The sequence below is a fragment of the Mchenga conophoros genome, linkage group LG15, assembly GCF_057382185.1.
Source record: "Mchenga conophoros isolate Kocher_MC1m ecotype Shallow Benthic linkage group LG15, M_conophoros_male_GT1.1, whole genome shotgun sequence".
Taxonomy (NCBI): Eukaryota; Metazoa; Chordata; class Actinopteri; order Cichliformes; family Cichlidae; genus Mchenga; species Mchenga conophoros.
In genome coordinates, this window is record NC_140540.1 from 1,098,887 (window position 1) to 1,111,175 (window position 12,289).

The following is a 12,289-nucleotide window of genomic DNA, read 5'->3' on the forward strand; positions in this document are numbered from 1 at the left end:
GTCAATGATTTTTCTGAATCACTGGACGACAAATTCAGCTGTTTTCTACATTCATGCTGTAATAATGACGTACTGCTGTAAAAAACATTGTTAGTATCATAGTCCCAGTCTACCCAGTGTCTGAAGTTTATATTCCTGACTCCTTTTTCTTACCTTCTGGTCATATTTTTGATGGTATTGTTCTTTGTGTATTTTGCTGTTTAGTCATGTTCTCAGTTCTTGGTTGTTTACAGTTTAGTTCAGCTGTTGTCTTACTTACTCACCACGTTTCACTTCCTGCTTTATTTTAAGGATTTGTGCCTCGTGTTCAGTTTACTTCCCCTCCTCACATTTTCCCAGATTGTTTGCGCCCATGTGTTTCACACAGCTGTGTCCAATCCCATTTTCCCTCAGTGTGTATTTAAGTCTTTTGTTGGTTGTCAGTGCGTTGTGATCCCGCGCTGCTCTCTGGTTTTCTTTGGTTTTGTGCTTTTGTGTTTTTCCCAGATTCTTGGATGTAGTTTCCTCTTTGGACTTTATTTTCCCAGCACACATACTCATTAAAGGCACACTTTAAGTTTTCATTTGGATCGAGTCTATTTAATCGTGGAGGCAAAAAAACACAAACAAGAAAACAACCAGCAGAAGCAGAATGAGACTTAGCGTTTGTTGCAGCTTCACTGAAACCTTTCGATTTTGAGAATGTAACCATCTGCAGGTTTAAATGAGAAGTTAGATGTGCCCGAGGTTGGATTACCCACATGTAATTCCCCCAGGACACCAGACTCCCGGGGGCCTGTGAGTTTCAGGTTCACTGCATGTTTTTTGGTACTTGTAGCTGCAGATTTGGTGGAGAAAGCCCTGCATTGTTATCTAATGCTGTGGGTCTGTCATTGTGAAACAGTAACAATCTGAACCTTTTTAAATTCAGGGTTTTTTGTGCTTGCTGAGTTCACGTTACTCAGTCTAGTCATTCAATCTAATTACTACCACTGGACTAATGGGCAAAAACCTCCGGAGCTTGTAGAAGCAGGAGCTAAACAGCTTTGTATTGATCCAGATGTGCTTATAGACACGCTATAGATGGATTGTTTATCCTGGTTTTTCTTTTCTGTTGTCAACAACCATGTGAAAACTGTTTTAAAAACAGTTATGAATTATTGTTTCATAAGGTGTTTTTTAATTTATCATTTAAAAGAAGCCTTTCTCAGATGACACTGGGCCAGGTGCACCCTGGACTGGTGACCAGTCTGTCGCAGGGCTGACACAGAGAGATTAACAACCATGCATGCTCACTCCTGCAGACCTACAGCCAATTTAAAAACACTTATTAATCTAGCACACTTAACATTCAGCTGCCAAGCTAAATACCAGCCTCGGCTGCACTTCTGTTTAGAGCCAATGGCTAATGCTAGTGTGAAAATAAGATGGCAAACCTTAAATATTATGGCTGCCAAATATTAGAGGGGAACTGTTTGGAGCAAAGTTGCTTGGAGTCGTCCAACGCAGCATCTCTGCTATGCGTCGGTCAAATAAATGAATTGTTCCTCCTTTTCTGTCTCATCTTGCGTAACAGTAAACATATTGCAACTCAAAACTCAGATTTATTCCTACGAATATTCAGAAAGTAAAGACAGTCAGTCCATAAAACATTTCCTAACTGGGACTCCTATTATTGAAATAATGCTGACAATAAGTGGTGTGTGAGATTGTTGACCTTAGTTTGCTCGAAGGTGTGTCCTGTACTGCCAAACAAGTTCAGTATACTCGGGCTGTCTCTCCCCTCATGCAGCTTCAGCTCCATCAGCAGTCTCACAAAGTGTTTCCACTAAGTAGTTATCAGCTTGATAGATCCACCCAGGGTTTCCCAGTCTAACTATGCGCGTTCCCATCAATGAGAGGCCGTTCGCCATATATGACCAATCACAAACATGACTGCTTGCAGCATTGTAGCATTTCATTTTTCATAGAAAAATAATCCACAGTATAGAAACACTATTAAAGCTACATGGAAAAACAGATGCCTTTAAATTGTTTTAGACCAGCAGTAAAGAGGAAAAAGGAATAAAGTTTGCTTTGCTGGCAGTCTGCTCATGAGGGATGTCTCGCTATAATATCTGAGCACACAGGTCGACAGGATCCTCCAGGAGTGGTGACGCTGTTGTCCAGAGAGTTGATTGGACAGCTAGTGGTGTTTTTGTGTTGCAGCATAAGTTAGGCAATAAAAGTGAACCAGCTTTGTGACCGAGTCAAACCCGAGCTTACCTCTTTAGGTCCTGAACCCTGCTCTGTAGTGCCGGCCTCACAGCCTCTGATGCTTCTGTTCAAACTCTAAATCCTTCATTTCCATCAGAGCCTAATTTTGTTTGCTGTGCTCCTGTGATGTTGCTTCAGAGCAAAATGAATGAACGTGAAACCTGTAGATTCATCCTCTTCACCCTCCACACTCAAACACACATCTGCAGCCACGTAACAGCCCTCAACACACACACACTCCTGATTCCCGTCCTCTCTCCTCTGGCTCTTCTCTCCAAATGGATTTTTCGTACAGAGTTATCATTATCATTCATTTAGCAGACAGGTTTGCTTCAGAGTAATTGAAGACACATTTGTTACAGTGCAGAGCAGAGGCAGCGGCTGGAGGGGAGGGGGGCATTCCCACGCCGCTGAGTCCACAGACGAGCTGAGGAAACATCAGTCGCTGTCTTTGTGCACGTTTCCCTCTCGTCACGTGATTGTCGTTCAGTATTTTTTCATTTGGAGCGGAGATGACGTCAGTGTCATGAAAGGCGACCTGTCAAAATGCAATGGCCTGCATGTATGAACTCTGAGGGGGATGTTTAAACTGTAAGGGACAAAAAAGTTTAACATATAACGACGTATAACAGAGTGAAACACTGCATTCTGTGGGATTTTTGGCACCTGTTCTCCTTTAGTATCATTATGTTGACTCTACATGTAAACAGAGACGACGTCGTTTTTTGTTTTTTATTTGTTTGCGTGTTTCCATGAAAGAGAATCAGAGAGTGACGCGTCTGGTTCTGTCTGATATCAGGCAAACAAACAAGGTGCTAAACTTGGAGGGTTGGATGACCCACAGGTGTACGTGCCGCTCACTCAACAGAAACAGACACATATGCAAGGACACGTAATTATAGTTTGTTGTGAAGCTTCTGCTCATGGAAGACTCTTTACTTCACACTATGTTGCTTATATTTGAGTGTTTCTCTGCTTTCCTTTTCTGCGATGCTAGTCACACAGCTGGTTTCCTGTGAGCTTTAGGACTGGCGTACAGTTGCCTCCAGTCTGCCCACTATCTAACTCTGTGCTTACTTGACAAACCAAGAAATCGCCAACTGCTACCATGGTTACAGCTACCAGAGGATTATTGTGCAATTAATAAGTTACTATTGGGGCGACCGTGGCTCAGGGGGTTGGGACGCGTATCTGTAACCGGAAGGTCGCCGGTTCGATCCCCGGGCTCTCTGTCCTGGTCGTTGTGTCCTTGGGCAAGACACTTCACCTACTTGCCTACTGGTGTTGGCCAGAGGGGCCGATGGCGCGATATGGCAGCCTCGCTTCTGTCAGTCTGCCCCAGGGCAGCTGTGGCTACACCTGTAGCTGCCTCCACCAGTGTGTGAATGTGAGAGTGAATGAATAGTGGCATTGTAAAGCTCTATATAAATCCAATCCATTATTACTAGGCCTCATGTTCCTCTCCATCCATGTTAGCGAACGTTCTTCGGTGTAGGACCTTCGACATCATGCCTGTTTTGTGTGTAGTAATTTGATGAATACCTTATGATATTGCAGTAGCGTGTGCACCACGTCGGTGCAATATGATAAGGTTTGTTTTGACACCGAACATTTTGGCTTTGGCAGCTGGTCGCTTTGTCCACTCTGGTGACCACAGATCGTGATTACTCATACTCGTGGGATTTAAAATGATAGTGTAGAGCCCCACTCACGTCCCACTGACACCGAGTGAACGCTGTCAGTGTAACAAACCGACACCTCTGAGGCTACAAATGCTCTAAGGAACTTGTCGGGTGTTAACTGACGATGCAGGATCATCTTGCATGAAGAGAAAGGCCTGTAGGGATGTATGAACAGCTGATGTGTTGAATCTATTTGGCTTCCATGTGCTGGGCTCTATGAATCACACAGCAGCAGCATATGAAACCATCTAAACAGATGATAAGCTGCTGTCCGCGCAGCTGCCCGTTATAACAAAGACTTTTTGAAGTCTCTCTCTCTCTCTCTCTCTCTCTCGATGACAGTTATCTATTAAAAGCTGCTGCTGACGTCAAAAGTGTCCGCCATCTTTGAGGAGAGCTGCACCGCTTTCCCCCCCATTGAAGAACAAGTGAGGAGGAACCAGCCGACGCGCAGTGCCTTTGCTGCAGTCACATACAGAGAGAGGCTGGTATCGGTTAGCTGTTGATACACGCAGACATTTCCTCCCATACTGACGGCGGGACACCGACAACAGGCGCAGGTAAGACTGGAGACGCTTTTCCGCGAGATTTGAAGCCATTCGTGTACCTCGGGACGGCTTAGATTGTGCGAATCGAGGCGGAAGATGTTTAGTGTTGAGTGAAACCGTGGATGTCGGGTGTGTTTCAGCATAAATGATGCTGGGATACAGATGATTTGAGTGCGTGTGTGTGCTTTTGAGTGTTGGGGCAGTGTTGTGGACGATCTGCAGCACTGTTAGGGCGAGGAAAGCAAAGGACGTGGTTTGGTTGGGGGGGCGGGTGATGCGTGACCTCCTGGGTGATAAATCTCAAACGCGCAGTGGAAAGCTGACAGGATGGGATGCGGCGCGCTATAATGCGCATATTCAGTGTGGGCGTTTTCAGCGCTTCAGCACCTCGGACAGAGCCAGAGACAGAACGCACCGAGGAGGTGAAATCAGCGTCTCAGCGTCGTTTTCTTTTGTTCAAGCATTTATTGCTCTGTAAAAAGAGGGCCGGGGGGGGGACCCTGTTTTCCTTGCAAAGCCTCAAAACAGGTGTAGACTGAAGCGTGAATCAACGTGTCGCATTCACGCCACCTAGAAAGGAAATTAAACCGAACAAAACATGGCAGAGTCGCAGGACGTGGCGTGGTTTGTGGGGATGTCATGTAATAGTGAACTGCGCCATGGTGAAGTCGGTGGAAGGAGGGTAGCCCATATAAACAGTAGTGCGGGGGGGGGGGGCGTCGAGTTCTGTGAATGCGACGCTCCCTTCTTCCTTCTTTTACGCAGTACCTTCGCATAACATGCCCAATCCACGCCACGCGTCTACGTGACCGTGGCAGAGAGGGAAAAGGTGTGTGGATAGGTGGCTGAGGGGTGCGGGGAGAAAAAGGAGGACAGTGCCGGGGATGTCGGCGGTGAAGCCCCCACTATGACACCCTCCTCTCCCTCTCCTCCTGCGTCCCATCCAGCGTCTGTGGCCACGCACGAAACTGTCAATGATCCCCGCACGCGCTGTCTTGTCAATCAGGCAAGCCACATTGGCTCGCGCGCTAAATCGATACCTGAGCTCGACACAACGTGTAACAGTTGAAGTGTTTCTGATCCACGACAGTAGGAGACACACATGAACCACGACACAGCTGCCAGGTCGGAGCCTTTGACTGCTTTTCCCAAACCTGCAGGAGCGGCGAGCCCAGCAGAGTCCGCCCAGGTTATCTGTCAGTGTGTGCGTGCTGTGGTTTACCACACTCACCATGTTAACTTGAGTCTGCGTGTTTGAAGGCTTTGGTAACAAACAGTAGCTAAGCTAGTTTTTCTGCCCATCAGTCACAGCACCGCGTCTGCTCGTAGAGGTGCAGAGAGGCGCTTGTTGCTTCTCCTGAGCTTTGATGATTAGACACTGAAGTGGTTTGGATTTCTGGCGCACCTGAAATTACATTACACTCCCACACGGTGCGTAAGTGCCTGGCTGTGTTACTGACACATGCTCAGTTGAATGTTTGGCACGTCACTGGAAATCTGCAGTGTGAGTTTTCCATGAAGCAAAGGTTGTGCTCAGATGGCGTTGTTTAAAACCAAAATCATGTCTAAAAGCAGAGCCTGCAGGCCGATGGCATCAAAGGACGGCCTACAGTTCGTAAAGCCCCTCAGGATACCCTGGTTGCTGCTTTTCCACAGCACGTTATGCGGTTGGACTGCAGAGAGGGAGCGAGGCAGACTTGGGGAGGGGGTGGGAGGGGGTGCCAGGCCTATACTGCACACACTGTGAAAGGGCTGCTTTCTGGATAAATGGTGACTTGCAGCACCATCAGCACGCACTGATTGTTTCTTAGAAACACCCCGGCCATTGTTCATTTCACAGGAGCACTTTCACGCCTGCCATCTGTGAAATGAAGCTAAAGCCTCTCTGATTGATGCTGAGCCGGCCGGCGCAGTGCGTGTTTTGGTGCAGGTACAGCTCTTATTATTTGCTTTTTTCTCCCCTCTCCAGAGTTTCTAAGTTCGGCCTTCAGCCTGATGCTGAAATAATCAAATGCAGTCACACAAACCCTCTCATGCGAGTCCAAAATGAAACTAGATGCTCATATTTGGGGTGATATTTCTATATCTGCTGGAAAGACAGAATGAAATTTTGAAATTGAATTTATAAGCCTTATCATGTCTGTGACACAGGGTTTCCTTCACACCTTGAATATTAAACTCAGCCAGGTGCAGCATCACAGAAACAGCTGAGCTCCTGAATCCAAGCTGAAGCTAGAGATCAGTCTGGGAAGGATGGAGGCAGAGATGTACATGCATCCCTCTAAACTGCTCAGCGGTCGTGTCTCGCTGTCACAGAGCAGTTCAAGTTTTGGCTGCAGAATAAACAAAATCATCTTTATCGATTCAGCAGAGCTGTTGCATGAGCAGCTTTGGTGGTCCAATGTGCCGTTCTCACTGTGGGATTAGTCACACCAGCTTTAGGTTCATAGTCCAGAGGAGGACAAGATGTGGCTTCTGAGGTGAAAGGCTGTTAGCTTCTCTGATGTGTCATAGGAGGCATTATTAGCCTGTGAAATGGCTTCAGCGTCATCAGACGACCTTATATTTTATTTTTTACATGTTGTGCATTTCTCATGTTACAGTGGTAGATTTAAATGGAGCAAAGGACGAACAGAAACACAGAGATATCCAGATGATTAAATCGTACTGACTGAGGGAAGAAGATGAAACCTTTTCTATCTGGAAAGTAAAAAGTAATAAATACGTTTATTGCTCTAATGTTAAGAGTTAGATGAGTAGATGTCATTAAAATTAAATTGAGCCTTATTGGCTAAGTTTAGCAGCTTTCAGCAAGTTTAGCATAACTAACCTCAAAGCTTTCAAATAGTTTTAAACAGCCAGCAAATCCACTTGATATTTGATATTTTGTATCCTGTTCATTGAATCTGGTTTTCTAAAACGCTGTTATGTTTCTAAAGTTGTTTTAGCTGTTGTACATAGACAGCTGTTTACAGCTGTTTACCGTTTAAGTTAAACTCACAGGCTTGACATGTAATGGTCCCTAACCAGTCATTAAGTGTCCTTTGCTTTTGTCTGAAATCCTCTCAGGTCACTACAACATGTGAAATCCACCCATTTTTCCTTCCTTTAGCTAGCGTGCTGCCAGGATCAGCCTCTGAGGCCAGGCAGACAGAGTGGAAGTGCTGTTATTTATACTGTGGCAAACAGCCCCGAGGCTTTTTATTGAGAGTTTGCACTCGTTCACTGTGACTCGTGGTCACATATAATATTTTTCGTTCTCGTTTTTTGCTGTACTGAAGATTAAATTGTGACCCAGCTTTGAATTTCGTGTGAGAGAGAATCAATGTTGTCATCTATCACGAAGAAATCAAAGAGTCTTACGGAGTCAAACTCAGACGGGAAGAAAAACAGCAGCTTTAGAAGGAAACAAACGCTCATTTGTTTGCAAATGATCAGAGTGGAGATATTAAAGTGGCAGCAGCTTTCTGGTGTCCGGCCAGCCCCCACGTGACAACCTGTCACCTGCTCTGTATGTAAACAACAACACAGAAACAAGATGGCCCCTCCGGCGGCGACGAGACTGTGCTGCATAGAAGGCTTGATCCTTCTCAGCTAAGCGTGTCGTACGCAGTTTTTGATCATATGTTCTGATGTTCACGTCGCACTCATCGGTTTATTTTGTACAGTAGATTTGTCCAATTACATTAGGTTGCTTAGCTAAATGGTTATTTATAGAGATAGGCTGCACCGCACTCGTCAAGTCTCCTTTCAGCGCTCACACAGCGCGACTTCTCTAAATTTAGTTTTATTCATCTTACCTCAGCTGTAGCTCGTCACAGCAAACATGACAGCTAGAGAAAGTTAATATTATCTCCCAAGTGATGCTTTTGTTTTTGAAGCTTTCCTGGCACAAAAAGCCATGTTCGGCTTTCCACCGCGCCCGTCGTCACTCCGCCATCTGTCCTCTCGGCTGCTCTCGCAGGGTTAGAAACCTTTGATTAATGAAGGGAATTTAGAGAGAGAAAATGAAAGTAATAAGAAAGAGAGGGAGTGGGGGAAGGTGGAGGGAGAGGGTGCGTAAACGGGGAACGATTGTCAGGCCGAATCATTTCAAACACACACACGCTGTGAGAAAATAGCATAAACATACAGAAAGATGCTGAAAATGAAGCAAAGTCTGCACAGTTTGGAGGCTAATTCCAAATTCTAGCTGTAAACCAGAACCAGCCTTTCACAATGTTCACCAGGGAAGACACGTGTCCGATTTCACTGTGGAGAGCAGATATTTTGGAGTGGAAACATTTCCGTGTGTGGGTATGAAGGAGATGGTGCCAGTGGTTTTAGTATTTTGTATCTTCAAGCGTATCATTTTCACCCGACCATTAGCCGGGCCTTTCAGTGTCGCTGTGCTGTAAACCATCCATAAGCTCCTAAAGCTTTTATGTCTTTCAGAATAAAAGCACGTGTAGAGATCTTTCCTCTGCGTCGGTGAAGCATAAAGCCGGTAGATGGATCTGCTCGGGTCAGCGTGAACACGCCCTACACGCTGCACATTGCACAGCATTGTGTGTGCTCAGGTGAGCGCACAAGTGTGCAAACATGACCCGGTGTGGCGGGTGGAGACGGTGTTCACGGGAGGATTGGTGGGGTGGTATTGAGTGGGGGGGTTAGTTGTGTAATAAATGAGGCTGCAGTGCAGCTGATGAGGGTTGTTGGTGCAGATTAGCATCTGCAGGGCTTTTACAGAAACATTAAGCAGCCTGGTCTGTATCAAAGTCGTATTTGAATGCATTTATAGCGTGTACACGCACTGCCACTGCATCATCGCTGCATGCAGTCACTGGGTGAGGGGCCATCTATGCTGCCCTGCATCTGGTCCTGATTTAGCTTCTTACTAGCTTTTCTTTCACCACACAGACGTTCAGACTGCTGTGCATGTTGTACCAGGACACACAGGAGCTTCTTAGTCTGAACAGCGTCACTTCCTGGTTCTAACAAAAACATTGTGTGTTTTACAGTAAATGATATTTTTCTGTTGTGCTAATTAAAATAACCCCATTATGTGCTGTGATAGCGCTCATCTGCAGTGCATGAAAGGCTCATAAATGCATTGTGAGCAAACACAGTATCAGTGTTATTGATCTTTCTGGGCCTGTCAGCAGGTCAGAAATGCAGCTTCTACTGCAGGCAAACAAATACGACAGTGTGCGACTGACTGCAGCTTTCTGACGCTCCGACACAAAGAAATACAAAAGTCCAGCTTCTCCAGTTTATCTACATGAAACAAAATATCATTATTTTTAAATCTGTCATAAAAAGGGAATTCTTTCTATGTCCACATGCTTTGGACAGATAAGGAAGCGAGCTGTTGTTTGCTATGTTTATGATCTTATTCCCAGTTGAATACGTCACGCCGGATGGTTTCGCAGACTGGAATTCAGAGTTTCAGGATGGAGACTGTGTCAGCGACATTCCCAGTGCCAAACAACTGTGACTGAAGCAGCAATGAAAGGCCTCCATACTGATGATGGTGTAACAGTCTGACGGTGTGCGTGCTGCAGCGTCGCTAACACAGCAGACATCCTGCCGCCACCCTCTGCTGTCTGGGATTCCTTCAGACATGGTGTAAAAAGAACTTCTGCTGTGGTTTTTTCCAGAGCCTTCACATCCCACCGCCCTGATGTTTATTGCGTCGTAAAACAGGAGAGGTTGTGCTTCTAATTCAAAACAGGACTGTTGCTCCTCCTCTGGAACCACCTAATCTGATGCTTCCTTGTTTTCCTCCTTCCAGCTTTACTGCCAACATCACCCCACGAGCATCCATCCCTGTCATGTTTTGCTTGTCAGATGTCAAATCTCCACAGCCCTCCAAGCAGCCAGAACCTCATCTGCAGCAACCACATGGCAGTTAATGTGGCGGCGTGTGCCCCGTGTGGCGGCGTGTGCCCCGTGTGGCGGCGTGTGCCCCGTGTGGCGGCGTGTGCCCCGTGTGGCGGCGTGTGCCCCGTGTGGCGGCGCACAATGAACCCAAAAAGCCACCCTGAGAGGCTGGCTGTGAGCACAAAGAGACTCCCGAGCGTTCATTCGCTGCTTTTCACTCATTTTCAGTCTTGTCCATGTTTTGATACTTGAGTTACTTACATGTAGTAACTAATCAATGAATCATTGATACATTTTATAAAAAGCTCAAAGGATGCACCGTTGTTGTGTCCGCACTTAGCAGACAACTGTAAATGATCTCTTTCAGCAAAAATGCAAAAACATTATTTGTTCCTGTTTCTTTACTTGAATCAATCAAAAATGTCAACGACGGCACAGTTTGACAGGCAGGACGAAGCATGTCTGCTGCCCTAACCCAACAAGGCTGGATGATCCCACTGATGCTGTACAGTGTGTCCTTAAAGAACTGAGGGAATCTGAGCAAGTGGAGGGTAAAAGGCCCTAAAAACTCTCTGCATAAGTCATGTCCTCAAGAAACAGGAACAACCATCTACAGCCAGAAAAGGACCAGATATTGAGGCACCGTGCAGCACCGCGGGGAAAGAGGCTGATGGGCAACAGCTGCATCATCATCATGTGACTTTACAGCAAGGCAATAATCCCAAACACACTGCAAATGCAGTAAAAGCATTTGTGTACAGGAAACATACAATGGAAAGCTGTCAGTCACAGACTGAGCTCAAGGTTACAGAAGCAGTTTGAGCCTGAAGAGAAAGAATGAAGAATAAACGTGTTCCCACCAAATATCGACTTTCAAGCTCATTAAACTGGTTTTATATTCTGAGTCTGCACTTATGTTTGCACGTCTCCATGAGTCAGTGCATCAATTGCACATTTTATAACAAAATACAAAGAAGTGAAGAGTGGCTGCAGACGTTTGCACAGTACTGTATATGTGTGGTGTGCTTTTCATTCGCGTCTCTTCTTTATGTCCACTCTTCCACAGCAGCTTAGAGTAAACGGCGTCTGCAGCGCTGACATGTTGCTCTGTCCACCAATAAGCAGAGAGATCTGGACACTCGGCTCGTCTTTACCTTCAGTCTCTCTGATAGCAAATGAAGCTGCAACATCAGCTTCAAGCCACAGTCAGCTGGACGATCACATGTTCACTTCCTGGTAAAGGAGCATCCGCAGCTTTTTTTACATGAGATTTTACGAGCAGCTGTTTGATTGGAGTAGAAAGCGTGGGACTTTAGCCGCTGACGTTTCCAGGAAGCCGTTTATGAAATCTGCAGCTCCGCTCAGCAGGAACGCTGCTGCGTTTAACGGGACCTGTAACGAATCAACGTGTTTTATCACAGCGGTGCGCAGCTTAGTAAAAGGACACGACGTGTTATATACTGTTATATAATCTGCCCTGGAGAACACTGTGATTATGTTGGGTTGCTTGTAGTTCTGCATATAGAGAAGGCAGCACTCCGGGTCGTCACTCGAGGTTAAAGCTGTCACAGTCACCACGTCTCTCTTTGGTCTCTTTGTGTAACATGTTGTATTTGGAGCTTCACCTATTCTGGGATGATTCCAGTGCTTGAAGCTACAGTCTGGCTGATGGCTGTCGGCAACTCTTTGCTCTGTTTATTTTAGGATTGTTGTTATCCCTCCCCCACCCCCGACCACCTGAGCCAAGGTGTGTAACTGGGTGTGGGTCACAATCAGCCAGAGTTTCGGGTGTGTTCATTGTGAAACCTGGCCCCACCCTGTCATGTGATTTCCTGAGGTCAGATGTCCCAGGATGTGAGTGGCGTTAAGGCGTCTGGGAAGGATCTCAAAACTGGATTATAGATGGCAGAGAGTTGGTGTCGTAAGCCCCGCCTCTGTTCAAAGATGGTCGCTCACAGTGGA

General features: G+C 46.1%; 1 protein-coding gene across 1 annotated transcript in view; it reads left to right on the forward strand.

The window, feature by feature from the left end:
* The first annotated feature begins 4,317 nt into the window (after window positions 1-4,317).
* Window positions 4,318-12,289, forward strand: part of snap25a (synaptosome associated protein 25a) — a 33,480-nt gene continuing 25,508 nt past the window's right edge. The window contains exon 1 of the mRNA XM_085247267.1: window positions 4,318-4,477. The gene's annotated coding sequence lies outside the window, so the exon portion shown is untranslated. The remainder of the gene's footprint in view (window positions 4,478-12,289) is intronic.